General features: G+C 32.9%; 1 protein-coding gene across 2 annotated transcripts in view; it reads right to left on the reverse strand.

Moving 5' to 3' along the window:
- The window catches only part of MEI4 (meiotic double-stranded break formation protein 4), a 239,635-nt gene that overhangs the window by 67,178 nt on the left and 158,231 nt on the right, over nucleotides 1-14,226 (reverse strand). The gene's annotated exons all lie outside the window — the stretch shown is intronic.

Below are 14,226 nucleotides of genomic sequence, written 5' to 3' on the forward strand. Positions count from 1 at the left end.
CTCACATTTTACCCACTCTATTACATGTCTGTCTTAATGTCTATGATCATGTAATGATCAAATGATGAGTAAATTAAGGATTATTTTTAAATGTCAGCCCATCCTTTTTAAATAAGGACATATAGCTTATTTTCATATTTTGAGTTGCATTGTCACAGCATCTTCAGAAATGTCTTCTGAAATTAGAAAGTAGAGGCCATTACACCACAAGTATATCATGATTTATGGGTTTTAGTGATAATCATCCTGGTCTTTATCTGTGATATACTGATTATACCCTCTAGCATGAACTAGCCAGAAGTTCAGATGGTTGTTTTGAACAACTTGTTCTATGATAGTTTTTTTTTTTTTTAATATGTCTGCCTACATTTTGACATCTTTCCCCTGGGTCGGTTTTTCTCAAATGGCCTATGGCTTTGAATTAAAACAGTGAAAGAGTAATTTAAAATACTAAATATTTAATATTTTAATAGAGAATATTTTGCCAAAATCACTGGGATTTTCTGCCAAACTGCTCCTTTAGTTTAGGATTCTTTGAGTCTTAGATTGATTCAGCATCCTTTCTGGCTTTTCTGATGAAGTGTCAAAAATATTCAATAATAAATGCAATTAAAATTATATGAAATGTGTGACTCAGGATTTGCCTGGCTCTAAAGTATTCCATGAGCTGCCTCTCTAAACTAAGTCTTTCCCAGGGTTTCCCAGGGAACTAAGGCATAGCATAATTTAGAGAATGCTTCTTGATTAAAACCAACATTTCACTGTACTCTACATTTTGAGACATCAGTCTTTACCTGTTTTTTTTTTTTTTAATAATAGTAATCCTGACCTCATAAAATGAGTTGTCAAGTGTTCTGTCTTCCGATTTTTGGAATAGATTATATATAAATGGTAATATTTCTTTCTTAAATTTTGGTCGAATTTGATAGTGAAACCCTCAAAGTCTAGAGTTTTCTTTGTTGGGATATTTTAAACTTTGAAATCAATTTCTTTAATTGGGTAAGACTATCAAGGTTACCTATTTCTTCCTGAAGGAGTTTTGGTAGCTTATATCTTCCAAATAATTGGTCCTTTTCATCTAATTTGTTGTATTTATGGACTACGGATGTTTATAGTAGTCCCTTATTATCCTCTTAACACCTGTAATGATGTCCACTTCCATTACAGGCATTGGCAAGTTGTACCTTCTTTCTTCCCTCAAATGCTTTTACTTTGGGGAAAGAATGCTTATAATTTGGAGGAAGAAAGAAAAGATACAAATTACCAGTGGCTGTAATGGAAGTGGACATCATTACAGATATTAAAAGGATAACACCTGCAGTTTCTACTGTTTTCATCTTTTCAACATCATTCATTTATGCTCTTATTTTTATTATTTTCTTCCTTTTATGTGGTCTGGGCTCAATTTTTCCTTGCTATTCTAGTTTCTTATATTATTGATTTAAAACCTCCCTTCAATGACAAGCATAAATCCATATATTTCTCAAATTACTACTGCCTTACAAAGTGCGTCTCATAAATTATCATGTCATACTTTCGCTTACTTCAATTTTTTTCTAGTTTCTCTTGGGACTTTATGTTTGATCCATAGGTTATTTAGAAATGTACTGTTTATTTCCAAATTGTTGAAGGGTTTTCTAGATGTCTTCCTATTATTATTACTAGCAAAATTATATTATGGTTGGAGAACATCACATGTATAATTCTTTAAATCTTGTTGAAGTTTGTTTCATGGTCTAAAATGGTATCTCAATCCCCCTTGAAAAGACTATGAATTCGGCTGTTATTGGGTGAAGTGTTCTAGAAATGACACAAGTCAAACTAGTTGATGGCTTTGTTATGGTTTTCTATGATATTGCCTATTTTATGTCTGATTTTATTATTACTGAGAGAGGAGTAATGAAACCTTCAAGTATAACATATTTATCCAGTCCTCCCTACAGTGTTATCAATTTTTGCTTCACATGTTTTGGAAGTTTCAAGCATTTGGTAGGCTCACACACATTTATCATTATATTTTCTTGGTGAATGGACACTTTTGTCATTATGTAATATCTCTCTTTACCCTGTCGATGTTCTTTGTTTAGAAATATATTTTTGCTAATATTAACACAGTCAATCTAACTTTCTTTGGATTAATGTTTGCAAAGTATAGAACTACATTATTTTAAATTATTTAAATGCTTATTAGCTTCCACTTTAATTATTTTTTGTTAAAGGTCTTTATATTTATTATTTTGTTCTAGAGGATAAAATATACATTTATAGGGCTGAGTGTGGTGGCTCACGCCTGTAATCCCTGCACTTTGGGAGGCCCAGGTGGGTGGATCACCCAAGGTCAGGAGTTTGAGACCAGCCTGGCCAACATGGTGAAACTCCATCTCTACTAAAAATACAGAAAAATTAGCCAGGAGTAGTAGCACACTCTTGTATTCCCAGCTACTCTGGAGGCTGAGTCAGAAGAATAGCTTGAACCCTGGAGGCAGAGGTTGCCATGAGCTGAGATCACACCTTTGCACTCCAGCCTGGGCGACAAGCGCAAAACTCCATCTCAAAAAAAAAAAAAAATACATATATATGTATGCACACATTTGTAACCTTTCTCAGTATATTTAGAGTTAACATTTTCCACTTCAATTAGAAGCCATACAACTGAAAATTCCTGATATCCTGATAACTTCATATTTTAGTTATCAGATACATTGCATCCATATACACCAAGTAATGTTTAAGCTTTGTTTCATCTGCATATATGTTTTTAAAGAATGTAATAAAAGCAACACGGTCTATTATACTTACCCCCTTAAGCATTACTTTTGCTCTGCCTTTATTCCTGAAATTATAAGTTTCTCTGTTATAGCACAACTCCCTGTAGTCTTAAGCACTGCTTTTAGCATTTCTTTCACAAGTTCTACTGACAATGAATTATGTTAATTTTCCTACATGTGAAGCACAGTTTATTATTCTGAAGGATATTTTTACTAGATGTAGAATTCTAGGTTGACAGTTTATTGCTTTTAGCAACTTGATGTTGCTCCACAATCTTGGAGCCACCATGGGTTCTGATGTGAAAAGTGCAGTCATTTGAAATGTTGTTCCCCTGAATGTAATATGCCATTTTCCTCTGGCATCTATAAAAAGAAATAGACGGGTAATTACAATGTTCATTTTTTTGGTAATGGGTACACTAGAAGCCCAACCACCATCAATAGGCAATATACCCATGTGACAAACATACACATGTACCCCATGAATCTAAAATAAAATACAATTTAAAAGATCATTAAACATTTTAAAAATTAAATATAAAAGGAGAAAGAATTATCTTTAGTTTTCAAGAAGTTTATGATGATGTGTTTGGGTGAGGTTTCCTTTGAGTTTATTATGTTCATGGCTCACAGAAAATTAATACATTTATCGTTTTCTCCCCATTTGTAAAGCCTTTGACCATTATTTTCAAATATATTTTTGTCATAAATTTCTTTCCCTTTTCCTTTAGGGACCACAATAGTATATATGCTATATCTTTTGGTATTGTTTCACCGATTCCTGAGACTTTGTTCAATTTTCTGCAGTATAACTTTTTTCTTAAGATTAGATCATTTCAACTGACCTGTCTTCATGTACACTGACTTCTTTGTTATCTCTATTCTGCTCTTGGGCCCATCCAGGGAATATTTTATTTCAGATAGTATATTTTTCAGTTCGAACATTTACTTTTTAAAACATGTATATGTTAAAATTATGCACACATGTATGCATGTATGTATGTACACATGTACAAACACACAAAATACACACACGACACATATATATTTCCTAATTCTCTGGTTAGAATTTCTACCATTTCATTCATTTCAGGATTACTGATGTTTACCTCAAGGAGCATAGTTATAATATTTGCGTTAAAGTCCATGGTCATTTTAATATCTGGGTTACCTCAGGGATTACCTCTGATGATTGTCATTTGCCTTCAGAACTGGGTCAACATTTTTCTGATTCTTTGCAATTGTGTATATTGAGAAGTTTTAGATTGTATCCTAGAAATACCAAGCATTATATTGTGACACACTGACTACTAAGTTGTTTTGTTTTTATAGAATATTGATTTTATTTTTTGTAGTACAAAAGCAGCTACAGAAAAGCTGTATTCCAATAAAACTTTATTTACAGAAGCAAGTGGCATGCTGACAACCAAAATAATTCGGTTCAGAGTACAAATTCTGCCCTACCTTCTGTTAGTGGTAGTTTCACTATCAGTTTTCAATGTCTTTACTCTGAAGTTCGGGTTTATTCCATTATGTGTACCACTTGGGAGTTTGCTTGGGTTATATACAGTGGTTTATGTCATAATTCTGTTATCAAAGCCTCTGCTATGTTGTTTGGAGTCTGCCTCACACAGGTGAGGGGTGAGTCTGGAAATTATATCCTTCCTACATAGAATTAAGGATGCCCTTCTCCAACTCTCTCTACTCCAAAGAGTTGTCCAGAGATAGCAAAGGGCTGGAGAAGGATATTCTTAATTCTGTGTAGGAAGATTCACCTTAATTCACCACCACACCCTTCTGTTCCCAGAAGTCTCTTTACCTACTTTTTCTTGCCAGAGAAACTGAGTTTTTCTCAGAGTTTTCACCATTCGTGCTACTTGTACATAGTTACATAACCATTACAAATCCCATTGCGGGGACTAGATAAAAAAACAAATACAAAAAGAAAAACAAAAGTCCTGAGGATTCCTTCCATACTCTCCAGCTCATAATGTCCCCATTACCAGTCTTCTTGCCCAAAAGTTGTTTCTGTTAAAGATTTTGCTACTCTCAAGTACAACAGAGTTCCTTGACTGGGGCTGCTCTTAAATCAAAGCTTGGACATTGAGAAAAAGGAAAAAATGAGAAACGTATTCCATAGGTTTTTTCCCTTCATTTTGACTTCTTTAACAATTCACATGCTACTTTTTTATATTTCAGGGTTCTCACGTAGTTGACTTTTTTTTTTTTTTTTTTTTTTTTGAGATAGAGTTTTGCTCTTGTCGCCCAGGTTGGAGTGCAATGGCACGATCTCAGCTCACGGCAACGTCTGCATCCTGGGTTCAAGTGACTCTCCCGCCTCAGCCTCCTGAGTAGCTGAGATTGAAGGCACCACCACCACACCCAGTAAATTTTTTTCTATTTTTAGTAGAGATGGGGTTTCACTATGTTGGCCAGGCTGGTCTCCAACTCCTGACCTCAGGTGATCCACTCGCCTCGCCCTCCCAAAGTGCTGGGATTACAGGGGTGAGCCACCGTGCCCAGCCAGGTAGTTGACTTTTATATTTATTTTCAAATTATTTTAATCAGTGAGAATGATAGATTGTAGTGGCTTTATTATATCTCATCTGGTACCGTAAGTCATATTTTAGATTTGAGTTTACAGGGTTTAAAGCTTTATTCATTATGCAAAGGCAAAATTATAAATCAGGCAACCTTTATTTTCTGGCCTCCCATAACAAATCTTTCAATCCCCTTCAGATGCTCAGTGCCATGGTCACACAATGAAATTCAGAAAATACAATAAGACTAATTTAGTACCTCTCCAAAATATTTCTTAAATATTTGTCCAATATTTATGTTGAGAGGATGATGAATATCATAAGTTTACATACCTACAGTAAAAAAATAAATAAATATTTCTGGTTACCCAGACCTGTCTTCCACAGAAGACGGTTTAAAAAACATACGTTGTCAAACATAATACCTGAAAACTTGCTCCTGAAGATGGTTCTAATAACATTCATTTTTATAAATGTGTATTAATGTCAGTGGGGTTTTATATTTTAAGCTTTATATGTTGTTGAATAGTAATAATAATATCAGCTAACAGCAATGGTGCACTTACGACAACAAGTTTGCTAAATGCAAATATGGATTACCTCATGAGACCCCCAAAAACTGTATGAGATAGGTGGCACTGTTGTCAATATTTTAAGAAGAGATAAATTGAGGCTTAAAATGATTAAGTATTATTTTAATTTTCATTTAATCATTTAAATATGTAGTTATAAAATAAGCACCTTTTAAAAAATCACTAAAATAATATTATCAAAGTTTTAAAAATTAACCATTCCTTAAAATCATAATACACACTTGTGCAGATTTTCCCCAATTATCTAATTATGTATTCTATTTTTTGGTTTGTTTAAATCAGGATACAAATAAGATTTACATATACCAGGAATTGGCAAACATTTTACGTAAAGATCAAGATAGTAAATATTGAATGCTTTGGAGATTGTTGTATGTTTCACTGTTTCAGGTATTTGTGTTCCAGTAAAACTTTATTTACAAAAGCAGGTGGCAAGCCAGATTTGGCTCATGGGCCACAGTTAATCCACTCCTGATACATGGCTATAAGTTAATAAAGTCTCTTTGGTCTCATTTAAAATACAGGCACATTCTTTGTCTGGGTCTGTCTCCTTCTTTTCATTATAATGCAATCTATTTGTTGAGGAAAATGAGTTGTTTTTCCTGCACAAACTAGGTTTTACTGACTGCATCCTCCTGGTTAATTTAACGTGTTCTTCTATTTGTTTTACCTGCAAGTTAGCAATTCATTCTAGAACCTTTAGGTTTGATTCGTTGACACGACTACTTCAAAGGTCACACTACAATTTAACTAGACATCTGATTCTAAAGTTCATGTGCTTTATCATTTGATTTAGTTTATCTTTGGAGAGTCTCTTAAAATGTTCTAGCCTGTAAGTGGCAAATGCCCTAACTTTTATCTTCGTTGCCAGCTGAGCTCAGGAATGGAAGTTTTTCTTAATAAGTAGCAGTTTCAAAAAGGCATTCAGTGATGTGGAAATTTTTAGGCCAATACGGTATTTTGGGGGAATGTTCAGCCTTGTTTCATTTATACCTACTAGTTATTTGAATTGCAAACACCAGTAATGAAGAAAACTGCACAAATCTGATAAAACAGGGCTCATTATCCAGAATTTCTCTTAAGTTCTTGTTAAACAAAACAAAATTAAATTTAAAAAGTTCATGCCCAGGGCCCCTAATCTCTATTTTGTCTACTTGAGCACAGTTTGATGCAAATTATAATTCTATTCTCTCTGATGGATTGATTGGTGACTGAGCCAGGCTTCGTAGATCTTAGATATGATCAAGACATGTATGATTTCAGAAAAGAATATGGTTCCTCTCTCAACTGAAATAGGTCAGCTGTTTCATGCTCAGAGCTATGATTACTTTTCTTTATCTTATTAAAAATGCTTATCTTGTTGCTATATTTTGCCTTGATATAGAAAATTAGTTTGTTTTAGAGAAGTAAATGTATAAATTCATTCCAGACTCAGAATAATTTGCATGTTCTATTTTTATTAATGAATTGCTTAGCTTTTATTTTACTTTACAAAGAAAACAGAGAAAAGTAAAAGTGCTTCCTGATGTAGGCTGCAGAACTTTTGAGATTTCTCCTGCTAATATGCTTTTCTTCCAAATTTTAAAATCTATTTTAATGTAGAATTTTAATCTACTTTGTAAACATTAGGTCTCTGAAGTATTTAATGTAAGTATGCATGTAATACTCTAAATTCAGATTTCACCCGTGCTTATCAATATTCCAAAAGCATTATTCATTTTTAATAGCTTGGCTACTGTACCCAGAAACATGATGATTAGATAGAGGTATGAACTGCATCTTGGAGAAAAACATTTCTGTGAAAAATCACTTAAAAATTGAGGATTCATTTTAAATCAATATATGGCTGACACCTAAAGAGATGTTTTCTTTCCTATATAAAAATATTTACAATGCAAAAAACATGCATCTTGAGGACATGCAATACATAAACTAAAAACATTACAGATTCTGTATTTTTAAAATAAATTTTTAAAAGTATACATGCAGTGAAAGTGTCGTGTTTTGTATTTATAATTTGTTTTGTATTTATATTTTGTAAAAATTATTTTCATTTACAATTTGTAAAAAAGGGTATATTTGGGTATCTCTCCTTCTCAGATACTTCATCCTTCCTTTTAGATCAACATTTTTTTTTTCAAAATCTATGAATGTTAATACAGAAATAACTTATTCATTTTAACTATTATCAAATACTCATTTTAGATATACCACATCAAGCCATATTTTAAAATAGAAATTTATGTTATATCCAAATTTAAGCTATTATAAACATGCTGAAATGAACATCCTTGTACAGATCTCCTTAGTACAGTGAATTTACTATATTTTACAGGATATGCATCTTTAATTTTCCCAAGTAATAGATAAATTATATTTCCCCACATAATCATAGTATCTGATAGTGTTTTCAAGGTAATTTTTAAAAAGATATTGTGTCAATATAATCAATATGAAACATTTTATTGTTTTTGTCATTTGCATTTACTTGGTACCATGAGATTGAGTATCATTCATGTTAAATCACCTTTTATGTTTCTCCGCATTTTTTCCTTTTTTTCTTTTTTTGGGAGCTTTTTTCTCTTCTTCTTCTTTTTTTTTTTTTTTTTTGTGTGTGTGTGTGTCTGTGTTTTGTTTTGTTTTCATACAGAGTTTCACTCTTGTTGCCGAGGCTGGAGTGCAATGGCGCAATCTCGGCTCACCACAACCTCCTCCACCTGGGTTCAAGTGATTCTCCTGCCTCAGCCTCCCAAGTAGCTGGGATTACAGGCATGCACCACCATGCCTGGCTAATTTTGTATTTTTAGTAGAGACGGGGTTTCTCCATGTTGGTCACGCTGGTCTCAAACTCCCAACCTCAGGTGATCCGTCCACTTCAGCCTCCCAAAGTACTGGGATTACAGGCATGAGCCACCGCGCCCGGCCTTTTCTCTTCCATTAAACTAACTTTTCATATCCTTAAGCCTATTTTTCTCTTGTTTCTGATTGATTCCTAGTTCATTTTATATATAATATAAAACATATGTTATAAAATTATAATTATGTCGGGGTTCGATCAGGCTGGTCGGAAAAATATAAAAGATAATTATAGTAATAGTCAAAAACTCTCTTGGAAGGCCTGAAAGTTTGCATAGCTTCAGATTGCTTGGCTGAAGGCAGCCAGGGTTTCTGTAGGAGCCAGAAAGATTAGGGTGCAAGTACAAAGGAATGTGGGAAGTGTATCTTACTAACCTGTTTACTTATATGGGCTTAAGACTAACATTTGTCCTACAGGGTACTTTACTGCTTCCTATTTGGGAGAGTGGGGGAAAGAGGTCAGCAGAAGTTTATTACCAGCAAATGCTGTTTGCTTTAGGCCTTGGAACCTGGCCTTTAATCTTTACCCTCTAGTGGTGTTTACTCACAACTTTTGTTAATCTTACTGAATAAATGTGAGTCTCACTATCTGATTGGGGCCCAGTGGCAACTGTTTACAGAACCCAGCTTGGAGACCGTTAGCAGCTTGGACCCTCAGCTAGACTGGCAAAGCAGAATAATCTATGTGTCAGTGTACTTTATTCATCCGTTGCCGAATCAGGGGTTGGCAGGAACAGACCCCCCGCAGCTAGTGCCCCCGCGAAAGGAGCGCTGCCTCATAATTATATTATAAAATCTTATAAATTTATATTATAAAATTATTTTATATTACATATAATTTATAAATATATAATATGAAATGAATTAGAAACCAGTCAAAAACAGAGAAAACTATACTGATCTTTGATTTATTATAAATTTTGAAAATTTTTAACAGAAATACCTTAAACTTATTTACCATGTCAACAACTAAAATATCTTCATAAAAACATTTTCTTTCTAAAGGTTCCATAGAAAGAAATAAATGTTCCATAAACAATTCTCTTTGCATATTGAGGCCCCAGGAACTTGAAAGCAAGTTAGAAGAAGGAAGATGAAGCAGCTGCTGGTACTTTTTTTTTTTTGGTTTTGTTTTGTTTTAATGGGGTCCAGGTTGGAGCTAAGTTGGTAATCTTTAAAACATCCACCCAAATGCCCATCAATGATAGACTAAAGAAAATGTGGCACATATACACCATGGAATACTATGCAGCCATAAAAAACGAATTCATGACCTTTGCAGGGACATGGATTAATCTGGAAACCATCATCCTCAGCAAACCAACACAGGAACAGAAAACCAAACACCACATGTTCCCACTCATAAGTGGGAGTTGAACAATGAGAACACATGGGCCCAGGGAGGGGAACATCATACACCTGGGCCTGTTGGGGGGTGGGGGGAAAGGGGAGGGAGAGCATTAGACAAATACCTAATGCATGCGGGGCTTAAAACCTAGATGACGGGTTGATAGGCGCAGCAAACCACCATGACACATGTATACCTATGTAACAAACCTGCATGTTCAGCACATGTATCCCAGAATTTAAAGTAAAATCAAATAAAATAAATACAAAAAAATCCACATATGTAAAATGAACATGTATACCTCTTTTTCAATGCCACTTTTCTAGAATAAACAAAACACATTACTTTGTAAAATATTAAGAGATAACATATATTGATAAGAGCTTTCAGTAGCAAAAACTTCTAGTAATAGCTGATCAGAAAGCTGATCCTGTGAAAATCACATACTATCTAGATATCTAAAGAAACATATAAGCTATTAATAAAATTCATATAAAAATTTTTAAAACTTACTAAAACCATGGATATTGCTTTTTACAGAGATATTCTGCCCACAGATACTCTAGCTGTTGGCTGACTGCTCTTCCTAGATATTAGCAACTTGGATTCTATTTGAAAAGAGGAAGAAAGTCTTTCAGAAAAACAGCTTCTCATAAAACTTTCCAACACAAGGTCCCAGGGGCATAAAGCCTAATAATTAAAGTCAATAGCTTGACTTTTGTTCTCATTTTTGAATAACTAAACAATGTAGGCCCTTAGAAAATCAAATAGGTCACCAGTCTATGATAACATAAAGAAGCCACTTTTTCAAAGTTATTATTAAAATAAATAGAAAACCACAGTGATTATGTCATAAGATGGTGAATATACAATAACCATAGTAAGAAAATGCTGTCACTAAAAAAAAAAAGGCAGATACATTTTCTTAATGTTAACCTATTGATAAAGAAAAGACAATAAAGGGGGAAATCCAAAATACATGTTTGACAAGATATTAGGAAACTTTTATCCTCAACATTGCATAAATAATTTCAACAAGACCCATTCAACTGAACACAGCTAGAGAAAGGATACTAGGATAAGAGTTCACAAAATCACCTTTCAAAAATCTGATTCAATGGTCACAGAATATACATAAAAAATGTGTTAAATTTGACACAAATATCTACTTTACTTACCCTGCTAAAAAGTAGGTGAGACAACACACATACCACTTGCATGAGACAAATTAATATAAAATGGTGTTAGTGAAATACAAATAACTGACATGGTTAGTCAATAACAGAAATTATTCCATACTTTATCTTCTAGATTACAGAGTCAGACTTTGTGGGTTCGACAAACTGGTGCTGTACTTCCTATGACTGTGGGCAGGCTATTTAAACTCTCTAATCCTAATTGCCCTCTTTTGTAAAATGGGAATAATACGAATTACTAGTGTAGTTAGGAGAATTAAATGAAATAACATAAAATTAAAATGAATCACTATTTATTTCAAACAAAAATATATGCAAAATATTTGGAGGACTATGAAATGTGTGGAATAATGTTTGACACATAAGGCTGCTCAGTAAATATTTATGATAATAATTATTACTGAATCCTCCATTAATCTTTATTAAACAGATCTATCCTCTGCCATCAAATACCTTGGAAATTCAACCAGACTTATATAGAGTACAATATGTTATGCATATATATACATACACAATCATTTTTTGAATTAGTGACTACTTAGAAAAATTTATATCATTAAAAATAAAACTATTCTTCAGATAGTTCTTGGTAAGATCTTAGCATTCATTATATTGACAGAGAAATAAAGTCTTTAAAGTGAGCTAAAATACTGAGTATAAAAGCACTGATAAAAATTATGTTTCCTTTAGGTTGAAAAATTTGTTAAGATTTCAAAAACTATATTTTAGTTAAGGTACAGTTTACACATAGTAGAATGCACAGAATTTAAATGGATATTTTGATGCATTTTTAATTGATACATCAGAGTTGTACATATACTGGGGATAAATAGGATATTTTCATACATGTATACAATGCGTAATTATCAAATCAGGGTTATTGGGGTATCTATCACCGCAAACATTTATCTTTTCTTTATGTTGGAGACATTACAATTCTTCACTTCTAGCTATTTTGAAATATAAAAAATGTTATAATTTCTACAATTTAGTTATAATTAACTATATCTAAAATTCACTAACTGTACTATTGAATACTAGAACTTATTCCTTCTATCAAACTGTATTTTCATACTCATTAACCAACTTCTCTTCCCTTCCGTGCCTCTGGTAACCATCATTCTACTCTCTGCCTCAATATGATCCATGTCTTTAGCTCCCAGCACATATGAGTGAGAACATACACTATTTGTTTTTCTATGCCTGGCCTATTTCACTTAACATAATCACCTACAGTTCCATCCATGCTCTGCAAATGATGAGATTTCATTCTTTTTATGGCTTAATAATATTCCAATTTATATATATATATATAGAGAGAGAGGAATATTATTATTTGGTATATATATATATATTTGGTATATATATATATTTGGTGTATATATATATATATATATTTGGTGTGTGTATATATATATATATATATATATATATATATACACCAAATTCTCTTTATTATTCATTTAGTGATGGACACTTAGGTTGATTTCATATCTTGGCTACTGTGAGCATGTGAGTGCTGGTATCTCTCCTTTCTTTTGGATACATAGCCAGCAGTGGGATACTTGGATCATACGGTAGTTCTATTTTTAGATTTTTGAGGAATGTCCACATTGTTTTCCATAATGGTTATACTACTTTATATTCCTACCAACAGTCTATGAGCATTTGCCTTTCTCCAAATCCTCACTAACATTTGTTACTATTTGTCTTTTTAATTCTAGTTGGAGTGAGATGATAACTCATTGTGGTTTTGATTTGCATTTCCCTGATGATTAGTACTGTTGAGCTTTTTTTTTTTTCATATGCCTGCTAGCCATTTGTATGTCTTTTTTTGAGAAATGTCTATCAGGTATTTTGCCCATTTTTAATTAAGATTGTTTGTTTTCTTGGTATTCAGTTGTTTGAGTTCTTTATATATTCTGGTAATTAATCCTTTGTCAGATAGCTAGTTTGCAAATATTTTCTTCCATTTTGTGGGTTGTCTCTTCACTTTGCTAATTGTTTCCTTTGCTGTGCAGAAGCATTTTGCCTTGATATATTCTCATTTGTCTATTTTTGCTTTTATTGCTTGTGTTTTTTAAGGTCTTACCCAAAAAAATCTTTGTCCAGGCCAATGTCCTACAGCACTTCCTGGTGTTTTCTTCTAGTAGTTGCAAAGTTTCAGATCTTACATTTAAGACTTTAATCCATTTTAATTTGATTTTTGTATATGATAAAAAATGAAATATAGTTTTGTTCTTTTGCATATGGATACCCAGTTTTCCTGGCACCAATTATTAAATACTGTCCTTTGGCCAATGCAAAACTCCTTAGCAAAATACGAGCAAACAGAATTCAACAACATAAACCTGCCAAACACTAGTTATTGTTATTGTGTTATTGCTATTTTTCTTCTTATTATTTTAAAGTATCTTAACTGTCAGAACATCTGGGTTTGAATTATGGCTTTAGGATATGCTCTTTCTGAAGTCTTGGTCAAGCTACTTCATCACTCTAATGTTTTGTATTCTTATCCATAAAGTTTGTGAAAATTATAACTGCTTCATGGAGCTATTGCGAAAATTAAATGAGAACATATATATCATTTTTTTTGCACTTACTGATATCCTCCAAACAATCGAATTCAATTAAACTCACTTTCCACATTGCTTCCTATTGTTAAACTCTAAGACTTCACCTTGTTTCCCCAGAATCTTCGGCATCTCTTGTTAAATAACACCCTAATGGCTCTACATTCAGTTATCCTCTGCTTATTCAATTCAAATGCATTTTTCAAGTACTTCCTTTTCCGTAAATTATTTTCAGGGACTTGCAACCTACCATGGTCTATTCCTTGATCTTGGAACTCCTATGAAAACATCATACATTTTAACACTTTGCTCCTTTTCAATTAGTAAATATAGCTTACTTTTTTCTCCTTGA

This window comes from Nomascus leucogenys, chromosome 3 (genome assembly GCF_006542625.1).
Source record: "Nomascus leucogenys isolate Asia chromosome 3, Asia_NLE_v1, whole genome shotgun sequence".
NCBI classification, from domain to species: domain Eukaryota; kingdom Metazoa; phylum Chordata; class Mammalia; order Primates; family Hylobatidae; genus Nomascus; species Nomascus leucogenys.